The sequence below is a fragment of the Akebia trifoliata genome, chromosome 10 (assembly GCF_017979445.1).
Source record: "Akebia trifoliata isolate Shusen 1 chromosome 10, ASM1797944v1, whole genome shotgun sequence".
In the NCBI taxonomy this organism is placed as follows: Eukaryota; Viridiplantae; Streptophyta; class Magnoliopsida; order Ranunculales; family Lardizabalaceae; genus Akebia; species Akebia trifoliata.
The window spans coordinates 61,815-78,897 of NC_141384.1; the positions used below are offsets into that span (position 1 = coordinate 61,815).

At 34.3% G+C, this 17,083-nt stretch overlaps 1 long non-coding RNA gene across 4 annotated transcripts; it reads left to right on the forward strand.

Annotated features, from left to right (window-relative positions):
- Positions 1-6,271: 6,271 nt before the first annotated feature.
- Positions 6,272-17,083, forward strand: LOC147392505 (uncharacterized). Of its 4 annotated transcripts, none has more exons than XR_015182269.1 (3): positions 6,272-11,044; positions 11,143-11,332; positions 16,608-17,083. It is a non-coding gene; the product is annotated as an uncharacterized LOC147392505 (long non-coding RNA). The 4 variants fall into 4 exon arrangements; XR_015182270.1 differs by having other exon boundaries at positions 11,149-11,332; XR_015182268.1 differs by having other exon boundaries at positions 6,272-11,332.

A 17,083-nucleotide genomic window follows, 5' to 3' on the forward strand; every position in this document is an offset into this window, starting at 1 on the left:
CATAAGTATCCATATGAAAGAATATTGTAGTGGTGCTTATCTTTTTGATATATATATATATATATATATATTTTTTTTTTTTTTCTGGTTTTAAGTGAGGTTTAAACTTTGATTTTGGTTAGTTTGGGAATGGAAGTGTCCATTAATGTGGAAATACAGTGAATTTTTTTAATAATTATAAGAACATTATTTGTTTGTAAGATGTGGAAAGCAAACTCAATGGAATAGGGGGCCCGTGACACACCGGACCTAGTCCTAGCCCTGTTTTGTCCTCAACATGATCATTGTAAAAAAGGGTCCATTTTGACAATATTATTTGTATAAAATGTCGATGCACATTTTAATGGATTCAATTCATTCTTCTTCATCTACATGGATTCAAATCTGTTTTTTTTTTTTTTTTTTTTAAGTCTAAGAATTTCTTCACATTATGATTGTACTTGTATTTTGCATTCTTGAATGATAAAATAGTCACAGGCAACCGAACTGACAAACCAAGAAACAAATTATTACTTCCTACTCTTAACAGATTGGTTCCATTCCAGTACGATAAACTGGGAACCTGCATTTGGACCGAAGAACCAGGTAACAAGGTCCAGTGTGCAGAGATGCTTCTTTGATTGCATCAGCTATCTATGGAAGATGTATGGCTCAATTGCTAACACTACATATGTAATAATAAATGCGAATACACAAAAGTTAAAGAAACTAAGATTGAGGCTTGTCGATATTGTCATTTGTCTTTCTTGACAAGAACTTCATTTAGATGGGAGCATGAACCTCGGTGATACACCTCTCCCCAAAACCCATCATCCTCATAACATACTCTAGAAAAGATCAACTTACATGATCATAGGATTTCTTTAAATCAATCTTAAACAATGGGCCAAAAGTCAAAAATATCAACCATCTCTTCCTTTTTTGACTTGAAAGCTACAACTTTGATAATTTTTAGTTTAGCTTTTGCGACCATTTTAAGCTGCTTATGTGTTTAAACAATCAAGACATTTTAAGCTGTTTAGAAGGGTTTTATTCACAAGATTGTTGACGTTTTAGGTTGAGCATATATCCTTGTTTGTTTGTTTGGTCTTTTGGTATTTTTAGCTTAGTTTCTACGACCATTTTAAGATGTTAATGTGTTTGAAGTCTGATTTTTCTGAGAACATTATTTAGGGCCAAATTACTTTTGATCTGAAATCTAACCTTCATTGAGCTTAATTTTATGAAATTTAAATATGTTGCATTTTGATTCAAATAATTGAACTTTTTTTTTCTTACTTTAAATTTGATTGTTTTAGTTCTTTAGCTGACAAATTATATTTTCTTTTAGTTCTTCAATATTGCATTTTAACAATTTTTAGGTTATTTTGGGGAACTACTTGAACTTATTTATAATTGCATTTTGATTATATGGTGGTGTTATTTCTTGATTCTTGTCTAGAAATTTGAACATTTTAGTTTGTTTCTCGATTTCAATTGTAATCCAAGCAAAGGTAGAGTTTTCGAAGTATTTCTTTTTCAGTCTCCTTCTAGTATTGTTCTTGCTAGTTGCCTTGGAAATTAATTTTGATTGAAATGATTACTTACTCTAAAATCTTGCAATTGATAGAGACATGACATAATATGTACTTGGAACTGGAAAAATGTTGTGGAAGCAGCAATTATCTCTAAGATTGTGTTTTTATTTGAACAATTTAAAGATGACATATTTTATAATATTAAAAAAAAAAACAAAGAGCTTTTGGTTAGAGGTTGAACATCAAAGCATTTAAAGGATGACATTATTATAATTTGGTTTGTTAAGTCTTGCAACTTTATTGCAGTAGAGAAAAATATTATTATCCTTAGAAAGTAGAATTTAGGGAAATTGTGTCTAATTTGTTTCCTATATTTTCTTGAATATTTGAAGAGTAGAATCAGGTTTAGTCCTTACTGCAAATTTGAATTCTCTGTGGAGAACAAAGAAGCTAAAACAAACCCCTTTTGGAGCCATCAGAGAAGTTCCCCACACCATTAGGAAGGTAACAAGGAAGGACCATGCAAGAAATGTCCAAACTTTTGCCTCAATACAACGAGGCCATAAGTTTTCTATTGAAATTAGAACCTAGAAAGCTTCAAAGGGATTCCTTCAACAGATAGAGTACAAGAAATGCCTTTCGATTGATCAAGCAAATTAAAAATTGGTATGTATCCAATCCTCTTCTTGCTCATTTTTTTGTTGGGAAAAATGACTTTTCATTTCAGGCATGGAGAAATTGCATAGGTCGTATTGATTATCAACTTAATCTTCATCTTTGCTGCATTGGTAAGTCTTGTCTTAAACAACAAACAATGGGTCCAATTTACTTATTTTGCCTTACCAACTAAGCTAAGATCTTTCTCATTGAACACTCTTTGCAATATTTTGATTTTCTCTGCATGCTCTATCATTAGGACATGTTTTGATTGAGGCATGTTCATGTGAAAATGGGTGGAATTTTTTCCCCTTGAGGAAATGTTGAATCATTGAAAATTTGTTCAAAATATAAAAAAGAGGCCATTGGCCAAGTCATGTGGCCCAAAAAGGCAAGGTTTAAAGCATATACATACTCCACATTAAATTTTTAACAACAAAGGTTGGATCGTTATTGCATATTGTTGCTGTTTTTTTATGGTTTTCCTTTTATTGTCCTACTTAATCATTGAAATGTGCCATTCTTTTTTGTTATTATTGCTTTAATTTGCCCCGCCCTCGACCTGCCCCTATAGGGTTGATTTTTCCCATTTTTAAATGGTTTTGGGGGCAGTATGGGAGTAGAAATGAAAAATCGATTCAACCCCGTCAGTGCCCCACCCCACCCCTTTTATAGGATCGATTGTTCCAACTTTCAAATGGTTTCGGTGCGGTATGGTAGTAGAAATGAAAAACCAATTTGATTTTAGGGCGGGGATGGTTTTGATATATCCCACCCCACCCCTATTATATTTATATATATTAGATCTACTATTAAGAAGTACCACTTACTTTTTTATCGATTTATTATGCACGAATCTCAAGAATCTAAAATTAAAATTTATTCCATTCTCCCGCCCACTCTTTCACACCTCTTCCACTCTCCCTTTGTCAATTATTGTAGTATAATACGTGTAATTTTAGAGACATTTATAGATAGAGTTGGTATTCATTCTGAGTTGTGTGAAGAAAATGAATGTAGAATTTAATAGTCTTACAGTTCCAAAGGTATTATGAGTCCTGGGTTACTTTTCATTCTTTTGTTTGACTTGTATGAATTTTTTTACATTGATAGACTATAGTACTACTAAGTTTTCTATTTTATTCATTCTAATTAGGATATTCAACTTAGAAAATGCTTTACAATCCCATACATAAGCAAAGCCTAAGGATGTGAAGTCATGGAGATTATCAAAAGCTCCATACTTAAAAAATTTGGTAGTCACATAAGGTATGCATTTGGGTTTTGTATCAAAATGTGTAATTTGGTGGAATCGAAAGGTTCACTACGTCATAAGAGGCAAATAGCGACATCTTAAAACTATGGATTGTGATGGGTTGGGTCTAGTGCTAATCGTGCATAAAATCTCACCTGAACCCAACCCATCCATTTGGGTCTATTTATGGGTTAGGTCGAGCCAGTCCAAAAAATTTCATATATGTTTTATGCGTAAAAAAAAATTATAATAAGTCAATGGGTCGTGCCACTCAATTTACCAAATTCCAAAGCCCTGTTCGATAATTAAATGAGCCTAATTATACTATCCAACCCAATGTTACCTAGTTCATGGGTTCGCTCAATTTCGCATTGGATTTCACAGTTCACGACTCTAGAACAGAGATGAGGGAATTTGAAGTTGAAAAGAAGAGTAGGGGTAGGGCTTAAACCCATAACTTGGTTGGTTTGACAAATTGCAAAACAACTTTTGAGGTCTTGAGTTCAAGTCCAACTTACCCATACCAAAAAAGAGAAGGCTGAAAAATAGAGATGTTGAAGATGGTAGGTTTTGGAAAGAAAAAACTCAAGCTTTTTAAATTTTAGATTGAAGATTAAGGGCATTTGGTCATTTTATGTTAATCTCTAATAAAGACCATGGTCAAAGGGGGCATGCCATCTATTTGGAAGTTTTAAGGAAGCATTTCAAATATTATCAACGTGGAGAGAAGGAATGTGTCAGGCAGTCTATTTCTTCCACCTTAGGTGGTAACCTTAGATTTGATAATTTTTCTTTTTTAGAAAATCTAGGGGGAGAAAATGGTGAAAATGAAAAATGTACTCTCAAATTTTGAAGAATTTTATTTCGAGCCTAAATCATAGAGGTCACCTCATTATGAGAGGGATCGTGTTATCTCTTAAGCTTAAAGCACTTAAATTTTTATGGAGGTGGATCTCTAAAAAAATCTGAAAGTGCAGAAGTGAAAAGATGAGATTAGGAGAAAGAGATAGAGAGGGGAGAGAGGATGAAATTATTTCCTACTCCCACCTTGAAATTTGAACTCGTCTATCTTTTTCTTGAGTTCTTGATGAAAATATTTATGTTAAACCAATTTTTTTTATCTTTCGAGAAGAGAATGAAAAAGATAGTGTACAAAGATTAGTAAGAGAGATGAGTGATTTAAAATTTTAGAAAGATGAAAATGATGAAACTTGAGAGAGAATTCAATCATGAGAGATTTGTAAGAGAATGATGGATTTTTATAGGATATTAAGGTGACTTTTAAGAGTAAGATGGAGTGAAAGTAGGAAATTATGGAAAATGACTTAAGGTTTGTGAATAGAATGCTTGAAATTTGATATTAAGAAAAGGTAGAAGTGGAAAAAGGATACGAGTGGATCTTTTTGACCTATATGGGTGGATCTCTCAACCCATTCTTAGGTTGAGTGTGACCTAAATGGGATAGTTGATGGAAAGAATGGCTAAGGTATGGTGGTTAGATGGTTGATTTAGAGAGGGTGGAGGATATGGTGCCACATGACAAAAGGGTATGAGAGTGTAGATTAAGTGAGTTGATTGAGGAGATGGGGTGTGAGGAGTATAGGTATTGATTGTGGAGTGTTTTGAGGAGAGTGTGATAGGGGTTAGGTGGTAATATGTGACATGATGTGAAAATAGTGATGGAGGTGATTAAAATGATTTCTTTTGAGAGGTTGGTTGTGAGGATGACATGTGTCCCTTTTAGTGGTCATGAATTTTTTGTGTTGATTAGTTACGATTATAGATATGAGTGTGGTCTTGGGCTTGGGTAGATGTTTGATTTAAGATGGATTTTTTTATATGTTGGACGTAAGATTGGGTTGTGGTTTAAGTTAGGTTGCATTGAAATTAGCTTAAGAGTTTGATTTAATATATAACTCATTATGCTCTCCTCCTACAAAACGAAAACAACTTGGTCGTTGCACTCCCCACGCACCTTTTCAAAGGCAATAGTAACCCTCTTCGAAAGGAAAACATCTACTTCTAGTAGGACTAGGAGACAAAGCTTCTTCCGACCAGTCAGGTCCCTAAAAGAGGGTTGGCACATAATTCGTAGCTAAGCACTCTTAAAATACTTCTGGTAGCAAAAATCTTAATCAAAGATTTTATATATATATATATATATACACCCGTGACACAAAATCTCATTTTCATGTCACACAAAACAATTGCAAAATCTAAACTCACAAAAAACAAATCTAAAAGCCTGAATTTTTGCACTACTAAAACAATTTATACAAAATCTAATTTAGCAACACTAAACCAATCCCAAAAGAATTGGTTTCTTACACCACTAACCAATTACAAAAAGTAAGGCTTATGCACCTCCAAACGATTTTTTTAAAATAAATCTGGTTTATGCACCTCCAAAGCAATCCCAAAATCTATGTTTATGTATCATCAACATAGTAAAAAAAACTTTAAAAACCCAATCATGCCCACAAAAACCCGTTTTTGCATCTTAAATAGTTCCAAAACTTCAGTTTTTTAAGCACTAACCAAATCCTCACAAAATTAGTTGGTTATACCACAAAACTCAATTCTTATGGTGTAGAATCAATCCTAACAGACATAGTTTTATACCACTAAAATAGTTCTGACAAATTTAGGATTTGTAGTGCAAAACCAATAGCAAAGATCAAATTTACGACACACAAAATCAATCTCGTAAAACTAATTTTTATAGCACCCAAAAAATCATTTACAAAACAATCCAACAAGTGATCACAAGAAAATAGAATTGACATTTCAAACTATCATGAAGCTCAAGGTCATCAAATGGGTTTCTAGGGGGAGTCTATTGTGTGCAAAACCCATATAGAATGAATCATTTGATAAGGGAATGACAAATAATGTAGTAAATCCAAGTTAGCTTTTCACAAAAATATATAATCCATCTACCCTGTTATTACAAACACAAAATAATCAATGTTTTAAAATACCTAAGGGGTATTTGAGGTGTTTTGGGTTCTTAAGGTGAGGCATAAGCCTCAATTAATTTTTAAAAAAGATATTAGAAAATATATAAAAATTATAATAAATTCAGAGAAAATATAAAAATAAGAAATCAACCTTCAAGCATCAAATAAAATGTAAGATGTATTATCACTCAGAGTATCAAACATCAAATAAACAACTACTCTAGGCCTAAGAATAGTTTTAGACCCTATTATAAACTAGAGAAAAATTAAAACAAAAACAAAAAAATAAAATAAAAGAATCAAACACAAAAACAAGAGGGACATATGAGTTTTTAAAAGAAAAAAAAAAAAAAAAAGTAAAAAATTCAAGAATATACATAGAAAAATTACATACCTCAAAACCTTAGTAAATCCTTGATTTCTTGGTTCTATTTGACCACAATCTTTGTAAGAAACTTGTAGAAACCAATGGATTCGAATTCGATCAATATTAAAGCCTCTAAGAAGTAATTTTGGTATAAGAAGATTTTAATATTTTAATAAGAGATTTTGAGTGATCTCTTGAATACAAAAAACTCTTCTATTTAGTAGGTTATGTAAATAAGAGACATTGAGAAGGTATTTGTGTAAAACAAAACAAGAAAATAAAAAAAATAAAAAATTGAATTTATTGACCCACGATTTTGGGTTATGTTGAACTTATTGAGGTGTAAGGCTCATTGCATAATGAGGCGTGAGTCATGAGGCATAAGCCTCAAACCTTTTGCAAAATTACACTACACACTAACCACATTACACACTAACTATTAACAACTATCTACTAAACAATAACATCTAATAACTAATTATAAACAACTATACCTCTAACCTTCATTTAAAACCCATTATTACATACTAATAACGAAACAAACATCTACCAAAAAATCACATTTCACACTAAATATTAATGACTATCTACTAAATAATAACATCTTTGAGATATTGGGCATTTTAAGTGAGTCAATTTTTAATCCTAAAAGGGCAAGGAATCACTGATAAAATCTGATCCTTATCTTATAGCGTGTCCTCGTAAGAGCGCCCTTTTAACTAAAACTAAAACGTCCAAATGTGAAAATTTGAAACACATATAAATAAAATAAATAAATAAATAAAAGAACCCACTTACAATGGATTCATGGTGATATAACTTACTACCCGTTCTAGACGAAGGATGACTTAATTGAATTGACTCGAGCCACTGACACCAATTTCTATGTACGAACCCAAGGGACTGAGACAGTTACGTCCCAATGTCCTCCTTCCATAAATCTATTACAATCTAGGCCTTCCCAGATAAAAATTAAAATAATAAAAATAAAAGTTGACAAGTAATCCTTACAGAAATTCTAAAAAATAAATCCTAACTAATCTAAATGAAATTTAGCTCTTCCAAAGCTTCCTCATCCTCCACCATCAAAAATCCAAACCTACAAAATCAATTTGTCAAAATCCAAAGCACTAGAAAAAATCAAAGAAATAATCAAACTATAACAATCTTAATCCGACCAAGAAAAATCCAAATAAGATATTTAATGTTAAAATTTTAACTTCACCGCACTACAGGAAAGGGCGATCAATTACTAACCAACCACTAACAACTAAACACTACCCATCAATCATACAAGACTAATTTACCTAAATTCAACTAACCCTTTTTATTGATCAAACATTAATAAAAATGCAATCTAATCATCAATAAAAATATCATTCTTAAAACCAAAAAAACAAAAAACAAAAACAAAAAAGTAATTGATGAATCTAGATCACAAAATCTAATTGGCAAAATTCTTCTTAGGTGGAGAGAGTTGGAACATTGGACCCCTGATGAAGATGATCCAAAATGCTCCAAATTGGAAAATATATATTTGAATAGGAAGACTTGGAAAAGGAAGCCTCAAGAATAGGAAGTGAAATTGAGGGTAAGGAAACTCGAGATCTTCATTTAGAGGAGGAACGAGGCCTTTCATTTTCATGTATATTTTGATTTTGATGAGGAGATCGACCAGATTCTCCTTAGTATTTAGGGGTTAGGTGATAGTGTACACGATTGAACCACAATTTTCTCAAGTAATGCGGCTAGGGATGCATATTCATATATGGTTCTAGTGGTCATGGTAGACAATTGGATGAAAAGAACGGGTTGAATGAGAACCAGTTAAGAAAAAGGCATGGAGGGAACAACGTTACAAATGAGTCTACATAAAGGAGAACAATTAGTGAGGAGGTGCAGTATCAAAGTTTGACAACGATGTAGTGAAGAGTTGTAAATTTCAAAATTCGAGAATATAGTGGCATCACAGAATGAATTTCATAAGATTTGTGCGGGATCTAGGAAAGTAGGTTTTGACATTGAGTCTCCCCACCCATGATTTTACTCTGTAGCTTGTTTAGTTCCACTTTGAGGACACCCTGTTGCTTCAAAAAGTTCATCTTCTCGTCTCCCTGGAGGGATTGATTGCTTATGTTGTTGCTCACCAATCATTTAAAGATAATAGTTTATCCATAAATTTGTTTTTTTATTGAATTGCTCATCATAGATTTGATGGTGACATACAATATTTTTCTTGCATTATCTTTGGGAATTGTGTGCAGAGTTAGGGTTTTCCTAGCTAAAAATAGAGCTTAGAGAGAATGGGTTGTGGAGTCAGCAGGGGCAGATGACAGAGTTCACTGGGCTATCTGTTTTGAGAGTGGTGAGGCTCCAAAGTCCTCAGATAATATAACTTCCAAGAAAGCCACTGCTTTGCCACCCGTGGATAATAATCAGCAGATTCATGCAGGCATCCAAGGGAACCAAGCAAATGACTACTTCAGGGCAGATGGTCAGAACACTAGAAACTTCATCACGGTAATTTTTGTATCAGTTGCCTATTCATGATTCAAGAAATTCTTTATTAAAATAAGATACCTCAACTGCTTGAAACCACCCAACTGTTTAAAACCACTCATCTCTATTTCGAAGTCCCCCTCTCTCTTTTTCTCTCCCTCTTTTAGACATGATACCATCTTCAGGTTTCTTTATTATATGATGATTATTTTATCTAATGACGATCATTTGCTGACTTTTTGTTAGTCAGGTTTGTAAGTTTTAACATTGCAAATATAAGCTTCGATGCAAGGTATGTAATAAGAAATCCTGAAAATAGTATCTAATGTCGCAAAGATGTTGAGGAGATAATTCTATGAATTTTAAAAAAAGAAACCTGAAATTATTTTTCATTGTCAAATTTTAGAATTTGGTGGGATTTCAAAACCTTGGATCAAGCTAAAAAAAACTGAATTTTTTGAGGGATATGATGTTGGATTGCCAATTTGGCATAAGTAAGACTAGCCTTACTAAGTAAGATTTGAAATCTTACTAAAGGTGATCAAGCTCACCTCATGGCATCCAAAAATAATGATCCAATGCTACAAGGTTGAAGAGGTCAAAATTCTATGGATTTTGATTTTTTTTAAGAGAATTTATTTTTCACCATCGAATTTCAATTTTGAATTTGTGAGTTCATAGATGTCAATTTCAAAACCTTGGATCAAGCCCCAAAAAAAAATTATTTTTTGATATTGAAATCTAGGCTGTTGTGTTGGATTGTCAATATGGTGACCAATTTGAGCCAAAAATGACCCTTAGTAAGATTTTAAATCTTACTAAATTTGTAAGGAAAGTACTTTTATTTGGTAATCCATTTGAATTAAATGACCTTGGTAAGATTTCAGTTAGTAAGGAACGTGTTTCTCAAAACTAAAAAGGTATTAAGAGTTTGATCGTAATCTGATTTTTTTTTAATTAAGGTTAAGTGAGGCATGTCATCTGTTCCAAACAGACGGAGTTTTCACATGACGTTAATTAACATCGTCAAATATACAGCTGTCCGATTTTGAAATCCCGCCGAATATTTCTTCTCTATAAAAACTATACTCCCACCCACCCCAGGAGAACACTGTCTCTATCTCTATCTCTGTCTCTCTTCTCCCCCAATCGTTGTCTAGGTGTTAGAGTTGAACATTGTGTTGCAGAACATTGTCTCTTTCTCTCAATGTTGAGTGTGAATCATGAAGGGTCCCTCTCTTCTCCCCCAATCGTTGTGTCTGGGCGTTGGTGTTGAATATTGTGTTACAGAATGTTGTCTCTCTTTCTCTCAACGTTGTGTGTGAATAGTGAATGGTCTCGCTCTTCTCCCTCAATCATTGTCTCTCGGCATTGGAGAACATTGTGTTGCAGAAAATTTTGATGATCGGGCTTCAACAATGGAAGAGGATTGCACAAAAAATTGATGATTCTGGGGAAGTCGATTTGAAAGACACAGATATTAGGGAATCCTGCAAAGATGGAAATTTCTTCACACAAATTGGTGGAATCGTAAGGAGGAAGTCCCGAGAGCATTAGAAAGGAATATTTTCCTCCTTGTGCCAAGTTTGCGACTGTGATCTTTTTTTTTTTTTGTTTTTCCCCCTTCTCCCTTTTCATTTTCTTAGGATTTCAACAGTTTCAGTTCAAAATCGATTTGACGGTTAGTATCATATCCTATCCTATCCTGCTAGTATCCATCCAGAAAGGAATTGGGTGATCGATTTTGTATCAGGTTCTAAGCCTGTGGCTCCTAATCGATGTGAAAATGGTGAGATGCAACCTCCTTCACTTGTTCCATTACTCCTACCTATCAGAGTATAGATAGGTTGGTTTCTAATTTCTTTTATTTATTTCCTTGTTGATCAGAGTTAGATTGCTATATTTGGTACATCATGGTCAAGGAGTCTAGTAGCTTTTAGAAGAATAGAAAGTGAGGAATGGTGGTGTGGTGAGGAAGTCTGATGGGCATGTAGATAAGTTCATTTGGAGGTAGGACTCAGAATTTCATGAGGTTGGAGGATGATCTTTATCTTTAAAGAAAAAAGGGAAATTACAGGTACTTGCAATAAAATAATAAACATCTTTCTTTGTTGTTTTATCAAATACTTAATAATTAGTTTCTAGCTTGAGAATTATTAGTCTAGGATCAATGAATTGAAAATTGAACTATGAATGCATCTCGTATATTTAAAGCCATTTACTATAACCTATTTAGTCTTATAACATACAAAAAAAGAAAGCTATGTTACCTAGATCTGTATTTTACTTCGATGTTGTGCTGGCTAACTTTTCTAGTTGAACTAAAAACCCTAAAAGAAATGATTAAAAATCAAAATAGGGAGAAACTCAAGGGAGTAAATCAGAAAAAGCTAGTCTTGAAAGAATAGACATTTTGACTTGGTGGGCGAAAAAGTCAAGATTGCTCAGAGAAGGGCTAATTACAATTCTAATTAGAATAAATATATTTTTTCTGTTTTTTTTGCTTATCATAGGTATCCCCACTCTTCGGGTGAGACTAATCCCACGGTCACACGCATCACCCCCTTGGAAAGTCCTACATGCAACTACTTGAGTCAAGGGTCGACTGGACCCTGAAGGGGGTGGCCCCAAGGAATTCATTTCTTCATGGGGTTTCGAACACTTGACCTACCCTTCCCGAGGAGCTTATACCCTTCCTAAGGACCTTATCAAGGCTTGACTTACCACTAGGCCAATCCCTTGGTGTTAGAATAAATGTAAATTGACTTGAGGAGAAATGGTGACTTAAGAAAGAAATTTGTGCATCTATAGCAAATTAACATGCATCAAAAGGATTGGATGGTGGGAAAGGGAAGAATGCTTCATGTAGGTCACTCTCTCTCAAAGAAAGCAACAATATACCATCCTTTATAGAAATCAAGCATAGACACGAGTGAGACCCATGCCACTCAAAAACTTAGAAAGAATAACATCGAAATTGAATAAGAAATCACACAAAGGATAGGTTTTGTGGACTTTACATTATATTAAATTTCATATTCACCTATGGGGAAGGTGGGATATTAGGTAAATCATGCCAACTCTTTAACTCTTCATATGGTAGAATCAGTGCCTTCCAAGGCATCACAAATTGCCAACTTAACAAGTTGGCACCTTTATATTTTTGGAATTGAAATCCGCTATGCTTGTTGTTGAGTAAGCTGCTGAATATTGTCTTTCAGTGTGCCATGTATCTTTTTTTAATTTTTAATTTTTTTTGAAGTCTTGTGCACGTATATCTATATTTTACCGTGGTGGTGTGCTAGCTAGCTTTCATAGTTTCACTAAAAGCCCTAAAGGAAATTAAAAGTCTGAATAGGAAGAAATTTGGGAGAATAAATGAGAATAAAAGCTAGTCTTGAAGAAATAAACATTTTGATTTGGTGGGAGAAAAAGTCATGATTGACAACGAATTCATTGGTTGATTAATGGTTATCGAAGGGCTAATTACAATTCTAATATTAGAATAAATATAAATTGGCTTGAAGATAAATGATAACTTCGGGAAAGAAATTTAAACATAGAGATATTTTGCCTGGATTTCTAGCAAATTAAGATGCATCAGAAGGATTGGGTAGTGAAGCTTTTTGAGGAAGATGTTTGTATAAGATTGGTTCTCCATGATGTTTCTCAAAGAATGTTGCTTTGCAACAATAGAGGGCGTTGATGTAGAAGATTTAATTGAAGGGCAATGGTAGTCTTGTAAATATGAGGGGGGATTGGTCTTGTCAGGCTAAGACCTATAAAATATCCATATGTTGCTCCAGTAGCAAGGTACGAAGAACAAAATAGAGAGAAGATATTGAATTAGAAAAAATACATGCATGTAGCAGTCAAAGTTCAAATGTAAAAGCAACAATAGAAAAAAAAAAAAAACTACCTTGAAGGCTGAAGTCTTTCAAGTCCACATCACAAAGTTCATAGATATTTGTCATGACACCACTTTTCTGTAACATAGATCCAAATACTGTAACAGCAAGAAGGATTTGGGGCAGCTTTGTCACGATATGCTTTGATAACGTCTTTGAACTCCAAAGGGCAAACTGCAAGTGCACAACATCTTAGTTCAGTTAAAACAAAGACTAGGCTGTCAAGTGACCTAATGGATGAGCAGGGTGTTGCACAGAGAATCATGTGTCCCAGCCCCATGTGCACACACCAAATTTTCAGACATTAATGACTAAATCTTTACAAAAAAATAACAACAGAAGGAGGAAACTAGGAAAAGCAAAGGTAAAATTGCAATGTGTACCAAAAGATTGGGCATAGTTTTTGTTGGCAAAGAGTTGATTGGATCATCTAATGGGAAGATATTTTCCTACGTAATTAGAATGCTTTAAGTTATATGAATAGATGCAAGTTTTTTATGGACTTTCAATGGCAAAGATCACCTCAGGAAGTGGAGTAAGAGTACTCTCTCACCAAATAGACGTTCGGTGGGAAAAGTACTATTCAAACTAAAGCACACTCCCCAAACTAAAGAAGTGGGAAAAGTACTATTCAAAGCTAAGCAGTCGAGGCATACATAGATCTCACTGAAAAAATCCCATCACATGTACCAACCCAAAGCCTTCTATCCTCCCTGCCGGCACAAACGTTAAACACCTCAATCATCTCCAAAAGCCTCTCCACACTAGTGAGCTCCTAGTCATTAAAGTTCCTCTTGAAACCAAAATTCCACGACCTCAACAAGCTATCCCCCACCAAAAAGTCTTTGATCAGCCTTCCGTTCTTAGTAGAAATTGCGAAGAGATTCAGAAACAACTCCAATAAATGCCGTTCCCCACACCACAAATCTTCCCAAAATTGAATCCCTATTTCCCCTCCCCACTTTGAACCGCACTTTCTTTTGAAAAGAAGGAATAAACTTCAGGATACCTTTCCAAAACACATCCCGTTGGTCCTCTCCCTCCCTTGTTTTTCCTCCCAAACTCTTTCACCCCATATTTTTGAGACACCACCTCTTTCCAAAGAGTGTCATCTTCCTCCCCGAACCTCCAAAGCCACATTCATAAATGCAAAATTCCTAATCCCCAAACCCCCTTTGTTCTTCGAAAAGCATACCCTCTTCCAACTCACCATATGATACTTTCTACTATTGTCTTTTCCATGCCAGAAGAAATTCCTACAAATCTTATCCATCTTCAATTCCACACTCCAAGGCAATGAAAAAAGCGAAAGGAAATAAGTTGGTATACTTGCAAGCGCGCTTTTGATAAAAGTCAATCCACCCCCCCCCCCCCCCCCCCCCTAGAAAGATACTTAGCTTTCCAACAGCTCAACCTCTTCCCCATTATTTCAATAATCGGGTCCCAAATGTCCTTGCTTGAATAGGAAGCACCGAGAGAAAGCCCCAAATAAGTTGTTGGCAAAACTCCCACTCCAAAACCAATTGAAGCCGCAAGCAACTCTACCCCATAGCTACATTAACTCCAAAAGTCTTGTTTTTCTTCAGATTAATTGGAAGTCTAGAAACTGCTTCAAAACACCTAAGAATCCTACTAAGAAATCTCAATTGCGTGGCCGAATGGTCTTGAAAGATGAAAGTATCATTGGCAAAATGCAGATGCGAAATAAGACGCTCCAGGCTCCCTACTCTGAAACCAGACAAATTCCCCAAAGCTATGAATTTTGCTACCATTCTACTAACTACCTTCATGATCAACAAAAAGAGATAGGAAGACAATGGATCTCCTTGTCTCAAACCCCTTGAGCTTTTGAAGAACCCCTTTGGAGCCCCATTGATCAAAACAAAGAACATCAACAAGGACACATATTTCATCATCCAGCTGATCCGCCTCTCCCCAAAACTTATATGATCATAGGATTTCTCTAAATCAATCTTAAACAATGGACCAAAAGTCAGAAATATCAACCACTCTTTGATCAAGACAACTTTTCATATCTCTTCTGTTCTTTTGATAGGTACCATAGTGTTTCTCCATCTATTTGGCCTTTTCATAATCACTTTCAACCAATAATCACAAATTGGAATATCATTTCTCCCTGACATATATATTTTACATATTCATCTTCTTTCATTTTTGCAATAGGCCATGACTTGGGAACATGGTGGTGGCCTTGCTGTAATTGTTCACTTTTGGTTTTTTTTTTTTGGAAATACAGACCTACGAAGATTAGGGATATTCTTGACGATTCGAGCTCCAAATTGGAGTACTTGTCAATCAAGAAGAATAGGCTTGGGTTTACTTTCTCTCTGAACTCTCTCTCTCTCAACTCTCTAATCTGGGTTGGATCAAGAAGTCAATCTAGGTTGGATTTAGCTTCCAATTTTTTCTTCCCTATGATTATATGGAATCTCTAGTGTTCACTTAGCTACTAGAGAACCCTAGTTAGACAATTTGAATCCCAAGATGCAAACCTTAGTTGGACATTGAACTAGTTTACTGGCAGTCATCTACCAATTCATCGAGTTTAAAAAATTTCAGGTGGTGCTGTTTTAAAAAATATTCCACGTAACTTCTATGCGACAAAACTTGTATCTCTATGTTTTGCAAAATTCCAGTTAGCAAAATAAAGTTTGCTATTTCTATGTTTTGCGCTTGACCTTGATTAATATGGGGTTCATCCTTAAAATAACGTCACCATATTAAGTGTTGGACTAGTGAAAATGTATTTACTATTCATTACATTTGGATTTTACTTTACTAAGAGTTCCTTTTTTCTTAAATTATTGGGATTTTTTTTTTGTTGAAACGGCGAGAGACCGTTTGGATAAGCACTACCATATAACTAACTAGTACTTTACTTTTTAAATAAATTTTCGGATAGAATAAATTTTCATAGAGACCTTAAACTAAATTTTAATAGTACCTTTGTTTACCTTCATTACTTGGCATATTTTCTTATTTAAAAATAATAAATTTTCTCCTTATAGTATTTCACTTCAACCAAAAGGATTGCAAATAGGAACTTTTTTTATAAATAAAAATCACCTGGTATAGGGTAAGATATGGAATTCTTCATCTTAACCTTTTACATCAAAACCTGTTTGTGCTGTATAAAGCAACATTGCTAGTCGTGGTGGGGAAAAGGCTTTATTTTTTGTCATTCTTCTCACTGCTTATGCTTTTTTCATGCTTTATTTTCAAAAAATTTGCTATAGACTACTATTTTCAAAATCGGATTGAACTTGCTGTCCAATCGGATTTTGTGATCAAATTGGTTAGGCTAATGAATCGTTGGTTTATTCCGACAGTCTGAATTTCTAACTTTGGCAAGTTTTTATTGCTACCATTCTTTGTGAAATAAAATGTTGTCATGCTCATGAATTCTGCTTTGGTTCTTTTCAGGGAGCTCTGGATATTGTTCATGTTAGCAAAGAGGATCAAGATAGTGTGTTTGCAATGCTTGCTGCAGTTTTGTGGTTGTGTAACATCTCTTTTATTGTTATTGATAATGACACCATGTCGAAGGCGTGGTAGATGAAGGTAAAAATCCTCCTAATCTACCATAGAGAACTTTCAATATCAGAAAAAAAAAAAAAGCGAGGGTGACTCTGATTTCGCTGCACTCTTCCCTAGAAGAGAGGTTTTCTAGCATAGAGGTTCGTATTTTTCCTCTGTTTATGCTGAATTTTTTTACCCTTTTTTGTGGTTGCTTTCTATTTTCTTTCATTTCTTCAACAATGTCATTATGTCTGATTCAGTGAAACCATGTTTGGAAAGCCCAAACGTTAGAGAAGCCAACCCATTTTAGTACATACCATCTTTATCGACTTTTTTTGTAGACTATCACTTATTGGAGCTACTCTTTAGATTTTCTTAAA